A 13495-nucleotide genomic window follows, 5' to 3' on the forward strand; every position below is an offset into this window, starting at 1 on the left:
ATTGTGAGTAGACAAATATGGGAGCACATGGAAAAGAATGATCTGATTACTGCCAATCAGCATGCTTATCGCAAAAACCATTCCACTGCATTGGTTGACATGATTAACCAGTGGCTCAATGCTATGGATAATGGCAGGTTAGTGGGTGTACTATTTCTAGATTTTAGTGCAGCATTTGCTTTAGTGGAATATGAAATCATTTTGACAAAATTATTGCATTATTGGTTTAAGGAGGCAGCATTGAATTGGGTACAGTCATATCTGACAGGAAACAGTCCACCTATATCAATGGGTCGTTTTCTTTCCCTCATGCTTTAAACTGTGGAATACCGCAGGGCAGCTGCCTTTAAGGCCACATCTTTACTTAACCAACGACCTTCCTTATGCCTTATCTGAAATTCAAGCTACTATATTTGCAGATGATACTACAATTTACAGTGGCAAGAAAAAGTATATGTGAACCCTTTGGAATTACCTGGGTTCTGCATAAATTCATCATCAAATTTGATCTGATCTTCAGCTAAGTCACATACAATAGACAAACACAGTCTGCTTAAACCAATAACACACAAATTATTGTGTTTTTCTTGTCTATATTGAATACATCATTTAAACATTCACAGTGTAGGTTTGAAAAAGTATGTGAACCCCTAGGCTAATGACTTCTCCAAAAGCTCATTGGAGTCAGGAGTCAGCTAACATGGAGTTAATGAGACAAGATTTCCCTATAAAAATGTGAGTTTGCTATTCACAAGAAGCATTGCCTGATGTGAACCATGCCTTAAACAAAATAGATCTCAGAAGGAAGAGTGACTTGCATAAAACCTGGAAAAGGTTACAAAAGTATCTCTAAAAGCCTTGATGTGCATCAGTCATCAGTAAGACAAATTGTCTATAAATGGAGAAATTCAGCACGTTTGCTAATCTCCCTAGGAGTGGCCGTCCTGCAAAGATGACTGCAAGAGCACAGCGCAGAATGCTCAATAAGGTTAAGAAGAATCCTAGTGTCAGCTAAAGACTTACAGACATCTCTGGAACATGCTAACATCTCTGTTGGCGAGTCTACGATATGTAAAACACTAAACAAGAATGGTGTTCATGGGAGGACACCACGGAAGAAGCCACTGCTTCTTGCTGCAGGTCTGAAGTTTGCAAAAGTGCACCTGGATGTTCCAAAGCGCTACTGGCAAAATATTCTGTGGACACATGAAACTACAGTTGAGTTGTTTGGAAGGAACACACAACACTATGTGTGGAGAAAAAATGGCACAGCACACCAACATCAAAACCTCATCCCAACTGTAAAGTATGGTGGAGGGAGCATCATGGTTTGGGGCTGCTTTGCTGCCTCAGGGCCTGGACAGCTTGCTATCATCGACAGAAAAATGAATTCCCATGTTTATCAAGACATTTTGCAGGAGAATGTTAGGCTATCTGTCTGCCAATTGAACCTCAACAGAAGTTGGGTGATGCAACAGGACAACGACCCAAAACACAGAACTAAATCAACAACAGAATGGCTTCAACAGAAGAAAATACACTTTCTGGAGTGGCCCAGTCAGAGTCCTGACCTCAACCCGATTTGAGATTCTGTGGCATGACCTCGAGAGCAGTTCACACCAGACATCCCAAGAATAAACTGAAACAGTTTTGTAAAGAGGAATGATCCAAAATTCCTCCTGACCGTTGTGCAGATCTGATCCGCAACAACAGAAAACATTTGGTTGAGGTTATTGCTGCCAAAGGAGGGTCAACCAGTTATTAAATCCAAGGGGTCACATACTTTTCCCACCCTGCACTATGAATATTTACACGGTGTGTTCAATAAATATAATAAAAACGTATAATTGTTTGTGTGTTACTAGTTTAAGCAGACTGTGTTCATCTATTGTTCTGACCTAGATGAAGATCAGATTAAATTTGACAGCAGCAGCAGCTCCTGGTGTGTCAGGTGGATCCTCTCTGAAGGCAGTTGCAGCACGTGGTTGCGGCTGAAACGACTGGCAGGTGAGCTTGGTTGGACCGCCCAATGTTGCAGAGTTGTTCTCTTACAGACATGATCTCTCCTTTGTAACTTTTAATCGTGTTCTGGAGAGAGGGGAATATGTTGCAGTTCTGCTGGTTACCTGAAGGACTAACAGATAGACCTCTGTGCTCATGACCACTTTGTTTGTCAAATCGGAGGGCCGGTTCAGTTTTGTAGCATCCGGTTGTATCAACGTTGATCACCGCTGGATGATTCCAATGACCTTGGGTCACGACGAGGTGGAGCAGTGTACATGGTTGTGTGCGATTGTACATACTCACTGTTGCGTTAAGCTGTGCTGAGAGGTGTCATCTGTGATTCCATCACACTTTGTGACTCCATGTTTTCATCTTTGGCGGCTGCTTCCAGAACTTCAGCTTCAGCTATGGCTGCACTAGCAGCTTTCTCCTGTTTGAGAACATGTATGTGTGCTTTTACCTCTGCTTTCCTTCTAGCTGCCAGGGCAGCTGCTTCAGACGTAACCCTTTGCTGCTCTTCTTCTATGCAGGCTTGTTTTCTAATTATATCAGAATCACGTATAGAATAGGAAGCCAGTGCGAGTGCAGCCTCTGCTTTAGCACAAGCCTTGGTGGCTGCAGCACTAGCTGATGACAGGTTAGAGTGACTCGAATTCCGCGTTGTGACCTGGCAGCTTCAGCACTAGCTGATGTCAGGTTTGATTGCCTAGTCTCTAGAGCATGAGCTTGAGTACCGTGACCTGGTCTCCAGCGTGTTGTATGGGCTGCCCTCTACATCTTGATGCTGAAGGAAGGCTGGGGTGTTACCTTGATCCTTTTGTTGTTGCATGATGAGCTTGGGTTACTTCCCTGTGATGATGTCTGATGGCTGAAGAGTATGGCTGGATAGCGATGTGAAGAAGGGATCCACTTTTCCAGTGGCTGGGCCCGTCGTGTAGTCAGTCTTTTTACTGTTCTGCCCTCACAATGTGTAGGCTACAAAGCTTGGCACAAAGCTTACACTCTTCCAATAAAGAATCAGGGAGGCACTGGTACCATTAAGAATCTTTAGTATAATATATTTTGTCTGTAAAACTGTAACAGATACAGAAAGGAGAAAATGTATTAGAAAAATCACTATACACATTCACACAAATGGATACAAATAAAGAACAGCATTACAGTATTTATCTGGTCAATATGTCAGTGTGTTATGTCTGTTTGTAACAGTGTGTTATGTGAAAATGTGTTCATATTATAAATTGTATTTGGATGTTTAAAACTTCTTGTGACTCCCAAACCCGCATGCGGGAGTGTAATCATCGCCTGAAACTAATTAGCATAACGCAATGGACATAAATATCCCTAGAAAATATTCCTATTCATGAAAATCACAAATGAAATATATTGAGACACAGCTTAGCATTTTGTTAATCACCCTGTCATCTCAGATTTTCTAAATATGCTTTACAGCCAAAGCTAGACAAGCATTTGTGTAAGTTTATCGATAGCCTAGCATAGCATTTTGTCCAGCTAGCAGCAGGTAACTTGGTCACGGAAATCAGAAAAGCAATCAAATTAAATCGTTTACCTTTGATGAGCTTCGGATGTTTTCACTCACGAGACGCCCAGGTAGATAGCCAAAGTTCATTTTTTTCCCAAAATATTATTTTTGTAGGCGAAATAGTTCCGTTTGTTCTTCACGTTTGGCTGAGAAATCTCCCGGAAATTGCAGTCACGAAAACTGCGAATAATATTCCAAAGTAACTACATAATATCGACAGAAACATGGCAAACGTTGTTTATAATCAATCCTCAATGTGTTTTTCTAATATCTATTCGATAATATATCCGTAGGGACAATTTGTTTTTTAGTAGGACCGATTGGAGTAATGGCTACCTCTATATTTTACGTGAGAGTCACCCTGGGAGACATCAGGTGACCACTTACGCAATGTAGCCGCCTACGGCTATCCTTCAACATAAATGCGTAAAACTACGTCACAATGCTGTAGACACCTTGGGGAATACGTAGAAAGCGTAAGCTGGTTGATGGCACATTCACAGCTCAATAGGGACTCATTGGAACGCAGCGCTTTCAAAATATGGGGCACTTCTGGATCAGATTTTTCTCAGGCTTTCGCCTGCAACATCAGTTCTGTTATACTCACAGACAATATCTTTACAGTTTTGGAAACGTTAGAGTGTCTTCTATCCAAAGCTGTCAATTATATGCATATTCTAGCATCTTGTCCTGACAAAATATCCTGTTTAAAACGGGAAAGTTTTTTTCCCCAAAAATGAAAATACTGCCCCTAGAGTCGCAACAGTTTTAAGAACCCTTGGAAGATTAGTCCAAATGAGGACTAGAAGCAATGCTAATAATATCAAATCAAACATCCGACGAGTGTCAGAGCCGGTGTAGTAGGATTCAATCTTAGTCCTGTATTGACGCTTTGCCTGTTTGATGGTTCGTCTGAGGGCATAGCAGGATTTCTTATAAGCGTCCGGATTAGTTTCCCACTCCTTGAAAGCAGCACCTCGAACCTTTTGCTTGGTGCGGATGTTGCCTGTAATCCATAGCTTCTGGTTGGGATATGTACATACGGTCACTGGGGGATGATGTCGTCAATTAACTTATTAATGAAGCCGGTGACTGAGGTGGTATACTCCTCAATGCAATTGGATGAATCCCAGAACGTATTCCAGTCTGTGCTAGCAAAACAGTCCTGTAGCGTAGCATCCACGTCATCTGACCACTTCCGTATTGAGCGAGTCACTGGTACTTCCTGCTTTAGTTTTTGCTTGTAAGCAGGAATCAGGAGGATAGAATTATGGTCAGATTTGCCAAATGGAGGGCGAGGGAGAGCTTTGTATGCGTTTCTGTGTGTGGAGTCCTTCCTGTTTGGCCCTGTCCGGGGGTGTCCTCGGATGGGGCCACAGTGTCTCCTGACCCCTCCTGTCTCAGCCTCCAGTATTTATGCTGCAGTAGTTTATGTGTCGGGGGGCTGGGGTCAGTTTGTTATATCTGGAGTACTTCTCCTGTCCTATTCGGTGTCCTGTGTGAATCTAAGTGTGCGTTCTCTAATTCTCTCCTTCTCTCTTTCTTTCTCTCTCTCGGAGGACCTGAGCCCTAGGACCATGCCCCAGGACTACCTGACATGATGACTCCTTGCTGTCCCCAGTCCACCTGGCCATGCTGCTGTTCCAGTTTCAACTGACCTGAGCCCTAGGACCATGCCCCAGGACTACCTGACATGATGACTCCTTGCTGTCCCCAGTCTACCTGGCCATGCTGCTGCTCCAGTTTCAACTTCCACCTGACTGTGCTGCTGCTCTAGTTTCAACTGTTCTGCCTTATTATTATTCGACCATGCTGGTCATTTATGAACATTGAACATCTTGGCCATGTTCTGTTATAATCTCCACCCGGCACAGCCAGAAGAGGACTGGCCACCCCACATAGCCTGGTTCCTCTCTAGGTTTCTTCCTAGGTATTGGCCTTTCTAGGGAGTTTTTCCTAGACACCGTGCTTCTACACCTGCATTGCTTGCTGTTTGGGGTTTTAGGCTGGGTTTCTGTACAGCACTTTGAGATATCAGCTGATGTACGAAGGGCTATATAAATACATTTGATTTGATTTGATTTGGAGTAAAGGTGGTCTAGAGGTTTTTTTTCCCACTGGTTGCACATGTGACTTGCTGGTAGAAATGAGGTAAAACGAATTTAAGTTTGCCTGCATCAAAGTCCCCGGCCACTAGGAATGCCGCTTCTGGATGAGCATTTTTTTGTTTGCTTATGACCTTATACAGCTCGTTTAGTGCGGCCTTAGTGCCAGCATAGGTTTGTGGTGGTAAATAGACGGCTACGAATAATATAGATGAGAACTCTCTTGGTAGATAGTGTGGTCTACAGCTTATCATGAGGTATTCTACCTCAGGTGAGCAATACCTCGAGACCTCTTTAATATTAGTCAGATATTGACAAATAGACACACACCCCCTTCCCTCCTATTTTGCAAGTAGAACAACTGCATATTTGGTCAGTTGTAAAAATCAAATAAAATGTTGATCTCATAAATTGTGATTGCTTTTTACATTCTTCAACCAAGCATGATTAGGCTTGTATGAGCTCTTTGTTGAGGTGGTTTCAGCATTGACGGGAGCTCATTGATTTTATTAACTGAAGCACTGAAGATTTGTTGTCTGTCAAGTCATGAATAAAGCCTTTTTAACAGAAAGGCATGAATGACCTCTCATTGACAACCTTACTCTAAAAAGAATCGATCAATAAATGAACAAATTACTGTATGTATAATCTAAAAGCTCTGATTACATTTAAGTTAAACTTCCCATGACAATGGATTCCCCCGTGTCTTAGAATCCATTAGGCTCAGAAGTTTGACCAACATACTGACACTGCACAAAACCAGGAACATGCACATTCATGTGATATTTATGGTAGTTTTATCACCAGTATAGTGGGATATTGGGATTGTCTGTAACTGTCTGAACCACTAGAACATTTTTTTTCCTTCATCATTTTCTAGAAGGGGTAAGTTCCAATTTTCCATGGTGCTCTTCGAATGATGGTCTGTGTTATGTTTGCACACATGGTCTAAGCCCACTGAGTGTTTCTCTGGCCAACATGACAGATGATGAAAGATGAGAGACTGGAGTGTGTGGCACAGATTTAATTAAACCGCTTCCCAGGATGCCTCTGCCACTCAGGAGACTAGCAGAGACGAGTTTGTGTTTGCAGAACGCAGAAGCAAATAGTATTATCTATTCTTACATTATATAAGAATAAACAATAAAAACATTATATTCCCTAAATGCTGCTTTGAGGAACTTCCCTAAGGGTTTGGTTCCTGTTATGGTTATATAACATTCCATTCCCCAACAGCATAGTATCCTGCATAATAGAAACCTCTCATTGATTATTCTTGATAATATGGACTGGATGGTGAAGTGATTGGATTTTGTTGACATCATTGCATCAACAAATGAGGAAGAAAGTTTTAACCCCTAGATCAAATCTACAGTGAACTCACAGAATGTTACATGTTTACAAGCTATTTTCGCCTTCATTCATCTCCAGCTCCTGAAGTAGATTTTTATGGTCTCCATTGGTGGCTCCCATCAGCACTTTACTTCATTCCCTTTGAAATCAATGCAGACTTTTTTGCTCCTACTCAGTATGGGTTACCATGGATACTGCTCCCAACTGTCTTAGCTTTTTTTTCATGAACTAGTTGATTGGTGCCATGAAAAATTATTTTAGCCTTTTCTGATTTTCTTTATTTTTGCATATTTTTGATACTGAATGTTATCAGATCTTCAACCAAAACCTAATATTAGTTAAATGGAACGCCTGGAATTCCACAGGAGAATGTCAGGCCATCCATCTGTGAGGTGAAGCTGAAGCGCAGCTGGGTCATGCAGCAAGACAATGATCCAAAACACACAATCAAGTCTACATGAAAATAGCTCAAAAGCAACACATTTGAAGTTTGAAACAAATGGCCTAGTCAAAGTCCAGACCTAATCCCAATTGAGATGTTGTGGCAGGACTTGAAACAAGGAGTTCATGCTTGAAAACCCACAAATGTCGCTGAGTTAAAGCAGTTCTACATGGAAGAGTGGGCCAAAATTCCTCCACAGTGACGTGAGAGACTGATCAACAACTACTTCCATCTGGTTAGGTTTTGGTTGAAGATCTGATAACATTCAGTATCAAAAATATGCAAAAGTAAAGAAAATTAGTATGGGGGCAAATACATTTTCACAGTACTGTATATCTACATCTCTATCTACAGTATCTAACTAAACTAAAAAAAAAAAGAAACGTCCTCTCACTGTCAACTGCGTTTATTTTCAGCAAACTTAACATGTGTAGATATTTCTACGAACATATCAAGATTCAATAACTGAGACATAATCTGAACAAGTTCCACAGACATGTGACTAACAGAAATGGAATAATGTGTCCCTGAACAAAGGGGTGTCAAAATCAAAAGTAACAGTCAGTATCTGGTGTGGCCACCAGCTGCATTAAGTACTGCAGTGCATCTCCTCCTCATGGACTGCACCAGATTTGTCAGTTCTTGCTGTGAGATGTTACCCCACTCTTCCACCTGCAAGTTCCCAGACATTTCTGGGGGGAATGGCCCTAGCCCTCACTCTCCGATCCAACAGGTCCCACATGTGCTCAATGGGATTGAGATCCGGGCTCTTCGTTGGCCATGACAGAACACTGACATTCCTGTCTTGCAGGAAATCAAGCACAGAACGAGCAGTATGCATTGTCATGCTGGAGGGTCATGTCAGGATGAGCCTGCAGGAAGGGTACCACATGAGGGAGGAGGATGTCTTCCCTTTAACACACAGCTTTGAGATTGCCTGCAATGACAACAAGCTCAGTCCGATGATGCTGTGACACACCGCCCCAGGCCATGATGGATCCTCTACCTCCAAATCGATCCCGCTTCAGAGTACAGGCCTTGGTGTAACGCACATTCCTTTGACGATAAACGTGAATCCGACCATCACCCCTGGTGAGACAAAACCACTACTCGTCAGTGAAGAGCACTTTTTGCCAGTCCTGTCTGGCCCAGCGACGGTGGGTTTGTGCCCATAGGCGACGTTGTTGCCGGTGATGTCTGTGCTTGGACCTGCCTTACAACAGGCCTACAAGCCCTCAGTCCAGCCTCTCTCAGCCTATTGAGGTCAGTCTGAGCACTGATGGAGGGATTGTGCCTTCCTGGTGTAAATCGGGCAGTTGTTGTTGCCATCTGTAACTGTCCCGCAGGTGCAATGCTTAGATGTACCGATCCTGTGCAGGTGTTGTTATGCATGGTCTGCCACTGTGTGAACGGTCAGCTGTCGGTCCTGTCTCCCTGTAGCGCTGTCTTAGGCGATTCACAGTACGGACATTGCAATTTATTGCCCTGGACACATCTGCAGTCCTCATGCCTTCTTACAGCATGCCTAAGGCATGCTCACGCAGATGAGAGGGACCCTGGGCATATTTATTTTGGTGTTTTTCAGAGTTAATAGAAGGGCCTCTTTAGTGTCCTAAGTTTTCATAACTGTGATCTTAATTGCCTAATGTCTGTAAGATGTTAGTGTCTTAATGATGGTTCCACAGGTATATGTTCATTAATTGTTTATGGTTCATTGAATAAGCATGGGAAACAGTGTTTAAACCCTTTACAATGAAGATCTGTGAAGTTATTTGGATTTTTACGAATTATATTTGAAAGACAGGGTCCTGAAAAATGGACGTTTCTTTTTTTGTTGATTTTATATATACACTGAGTATACTAAACATTTAGAATCAAATCAAATCAAATCAAATCACATTTATTTATATAGCCCTTCGTACATCAGCTGATATCTCAAAGTGCTGTACAGAAACCCAGCCTAAAACCCCAAACAGCAAGCAATGCAGGTGTAGAAGCACGGTGGCTAGGAAAAACTCCCTAGAAAGGCCAAACCTAGGAAGAAACCTAGAGAGGAACCAGGCTATGTGGGGTGGCCAGTCCTCTTCTGGCTGTGCCGGGTGGAGATTATAACAGAACATGGCCAAGATGTTCAAATGTTCATAAATGACCAGCATGGTCGTATAATAATAAGGCAGAACAGTTGAAACTGAAGCAGCAGTACGGTCAGATGGACTGGGGACAGCAAGGAGTCATCATGTCAGGTAATCCTGGGGCACGGTCCTAGGGCTCAGGTCCTCCGAGAGAGAGAAAGAAAGAGAGAAGGAGAGAATTAGAGAACGCACACTTAGATTCACACAGGACACCGAATAGGACAGGAGAAGTACTCCAGATATAACAAACTGACCCTAGCCCCCCGACACATAAACTACTGCAGCATAAATACTGGAGGCTGAGACAGGAGGGGTCAGGAGACACTGTGGACCCATCCAAGGACACCCCCAGACAGGGCCAAACAGGAAGGATATAACCCCCACACCACTAGAACACCTGCTCCGTCCATGACATAGACTGACCAAATGAATCCAGGTGAAAGCTTTGATCCCTTATTGATGTCACTTGTTAAATCCACCTCAATCAGTGTAGATGAAAGGGAGGATATAGGATATATAATGATTTTAAGCCTTGAGACAATTGAGACATGGATTGTGTATGTGTGCCATTCAGAGGGTGAATGGGAAAGACAAAATATTTAAGTGCATTTGAATGGAGTATGGTAGTAGGTGCCAGGCACACTGGTTTGCGTCAAGAACTGCAACACTGCTGGGTTTTCACGCTCAACAGTTTCCTGTGTGATTCAACAATGGTCCACCATCCAAAGGACATCCAGTCAACTTAATACAACTGTGGGAAGCATTGGAGTCAACATGGGCCAGGATCCCTGTAGATTGTGAACGCTTTCAACACCTTGTAGAGTCCTTGCCCCATCGAATTGAGGCTGTTCTGAGGGCAAAAGGGGGTGGTGCAACTCAATATTACGAAGGTGTTCTTAATGTTTGCCATATTCAGTGTACAATCTTGGCCAACAGTTTTGATGAATGACACAAATATTAATTTCCACAAAGTTTGCTGCTTCAGTGTCTTTAGATATTTTTGTCAGATGTTACTATGGAATACTGAAGTATAATTTCAAGTGTCAAAAGCTTTTATTGACAATTACATAAAGTTGATGCAAAGATTCAATATTTGCAGTGTTGACCCGTCTTTTTCAAGACCTCTGCAATCCGACCTGGCATGCTGTCAATTAACTTCTGGGCCACATCCTGACTGATGGCGGCCCATTCTTGCATAATCAATGCTTTGAGTTTGCCATGGACCCAAAATATCAATGTTTTGTTCCCCGAGCCACTTAGTTATCACTTTTACCTTATAGCAAGATTCTCCATCATGCTGGAAAAGGCATTGTTCGTCACCAAGCTATTCCTGGTTGGATGCTCTCTGAGGATGTTTTGGTACCATTCTTTATTCATGGCTGTGTTCTTAGGAAAAATTGTGAATGAGCCCACTCCCTTGGCTGGGAAGCAACCCCACACATGAATGGTCTCAGGATGCTTTACTGTTGGCATGACACAGGACTGATGGTAGCGCTCACCTTGTCTTCTCCGGACAAGCTTTTTTCCGGATGCCCCAAACAATCAGAAAGGGGATTCATCAGAGAAAATGACTTTCTTGGGTGCCCTGAAGCCTTCTTCACAACAATTGAACCACTCTCCTTGAAGTTCTTGATGAGCCGATAAATGGTTGATTTAGGTGCAATCTTACTGGCAGCAATATCCTTGCCTGTGAAGCCCTTTTTTGTGCAAAGCAATGATGACGGCACGTGTTTCCTTGCAGGTAACCATGGTTGACAGAGGAAGAACAATGATTCCAAGCACCACCCTCCTTTTGAAGCTTCCAGTCTGTTATTCAAACTCAGTCATCATGACAGAGTGATCTCCAGCCTTGTCCTCGTCAACACTCACACCTGTGTTAACGAGAGAATCACTGACATTATGTCAGCTGGTCCTTTTGTGGCAGGGCTGAATTGCAGTGGAAATGTTTATTTGGGATTCAGTTCATTTGCATGACAAAGAGGGACTTTGCAATTAATTGCAATTCATCTGATCACTCTTCATAACATTCTGGAGTATATGCAAATTGCCATCATACAAACTGAGGCAGCAGACTGTGAAAATTAATTGGCCAAAACCTTTGGCCACGACTGTATATATATCACTGAACAAAAATATAAACGCGACACAACATTTTCTAAGATTTTACTGAGTTACAGTTCATATAAGGAAATCAGTCAATTGAAATGCATTCCTTAGGCCCTATTTTATGGATTTCACATGACTGGAAATACAGATATCCATCTGTTGGTCACAGATACCTTAAAAAAAGGTAGGGGAGTTGATCAGAAAACCAGTCAGTATCTGGTGTGATCGCCATTTGCCTCATACAATTGTCCTTCACATAAAGTTGATAAGGCTGTTGATTGAGGTCTGTGGAATGTTGTCCCACTCCTCTTCAATGGCTGTGTGAAGTTGCTGGATATTGGTGGGAACTGGAACACAGTGTTCTACATGTCAATCCAGTGTCACACTCTGACCATGATTTGCGTTGTTTGTTTCTATGTTTTGTTTGGTCAGGGTGTGATATGAGTGGGCATTATATGTTGCATGTCTAGTTAGTCTGTTTCTATGTGTTTTGGCCTGATATGGTTCTCAATCAGTGGCAGGTGTTTGTCGTTGTCTCTGATTGGGAACCATATTTAGGTAGCCTGTTTTGTATTGTGGTTCGTGGGTTATTGTCTATGTGATGTTGCATGTTAGCTTTGATAGCAGTCAAGTTCGTCTTGTTATTTTGTTTGTTTGTTTAGTGTACTTCGTGTTTTTTCGTCATTCATAAAAAATATGAATTCACACCACGCTGCGCTTTGGTCTCCTCACTACAACGATCGTGACAGAAAAACCCACCAACAATGGACCAAGCAGCGTGGTAACGGCCAGCAGCAGCAGCGGCAGGGATTGTGGCGAAGCCAGGTAGGAGACCTGCACCAACTTCCTGTGCTTATCGGAGAGAGAGAGGAACCGGGCAGGCACCGTGTTATGCGGTGGAGCGCACTGTGTCACCGGTGCGTGTGCATTGCCTGGTTCGGTAGATTCCAGCTCCTCGTATCGGCCAGGCTAGAGTGGGCATTGAGCCAGGTGCCATGAAGTCGGCTCTACGCATCTGGTCTCCAGTGCGTCTCCTACATGGCACCAGCCTTACGCATGGTGTCCCCGGTTCGCCAGCACAGCCCAGTGCGGGCTATTCCACCTCGCGGCACTGGCCTGGCTAAGGGGAGCATTCAACCAGGTAAGGTTGGGCAGGCTCTGTGCTCAAGATCTCCAGTGCGCCTTCACGGTCCGGCCTATCCGGGGCCACCTTCACACACCAGCCCTCCGGCTCCCGTCTGTCCTGAGCCGCCAGATGCTCCCGTCTGTCCTGAGCCGCCAGAGCCTCCCTCCTGCCCAGCGCCGCCAGAGTCTCCCGTCTGTCCTGAGCCGCCAGAGTCTCCCGTCTGTCCTGAGCTGCCAGAGTCTCCCGTCTGTCCTGAGCCTCCAGAGTCTCCCATCTGTCCTGAGCCGCCAGAGTCTCCCGTCTGTCCTGAGCCGCCAGAGTCTCCCGTCTGTCCTGAGCTGCCAGAGTCTCCCGTCTGTCCTGAGCCTCCAGAGTCTCCCATCTGTCCTGAGCCGCCAGAGTCTCCCGTCTGTCCTGAGCCGCCAGAGTCTCCCGTCTGTCCTGAGCCGCCAGAGTCTCCCGTCTGTCCTGAGCAGCCCCTCAGTCTGGAGCCGCCCCTCAGTCCGGAGCCGCCCCTCAGTCCGGAGCTGCCCCTCAGTGCAAAGGGGCTAATGGGTGATGGGTGACATGTCTGGTGACTTTTTTGAATATTTTTTATTTATTTCACCTACAGTATATTTAACCAGGTAAGCAAGTTGAGAATAAGTTCTTATTTATAACTGCGACCTGGCCAAGATAAAGCAA

This window comes from Oncorhynchus kisutch, linkage group LG8 (assembly GCF_002021735.2).
Source record: "Oncorhynchus kisutch isolate 150728-3 linkage group LG8, Okis_V2, whole genome shotgun sequence".
NCBI lineage: Eukaryota > Metazoa > Chordata > Actinopteri > Salmoniformes > Salmonidae > Oncorhynchus > Oncorhynchus kisutch.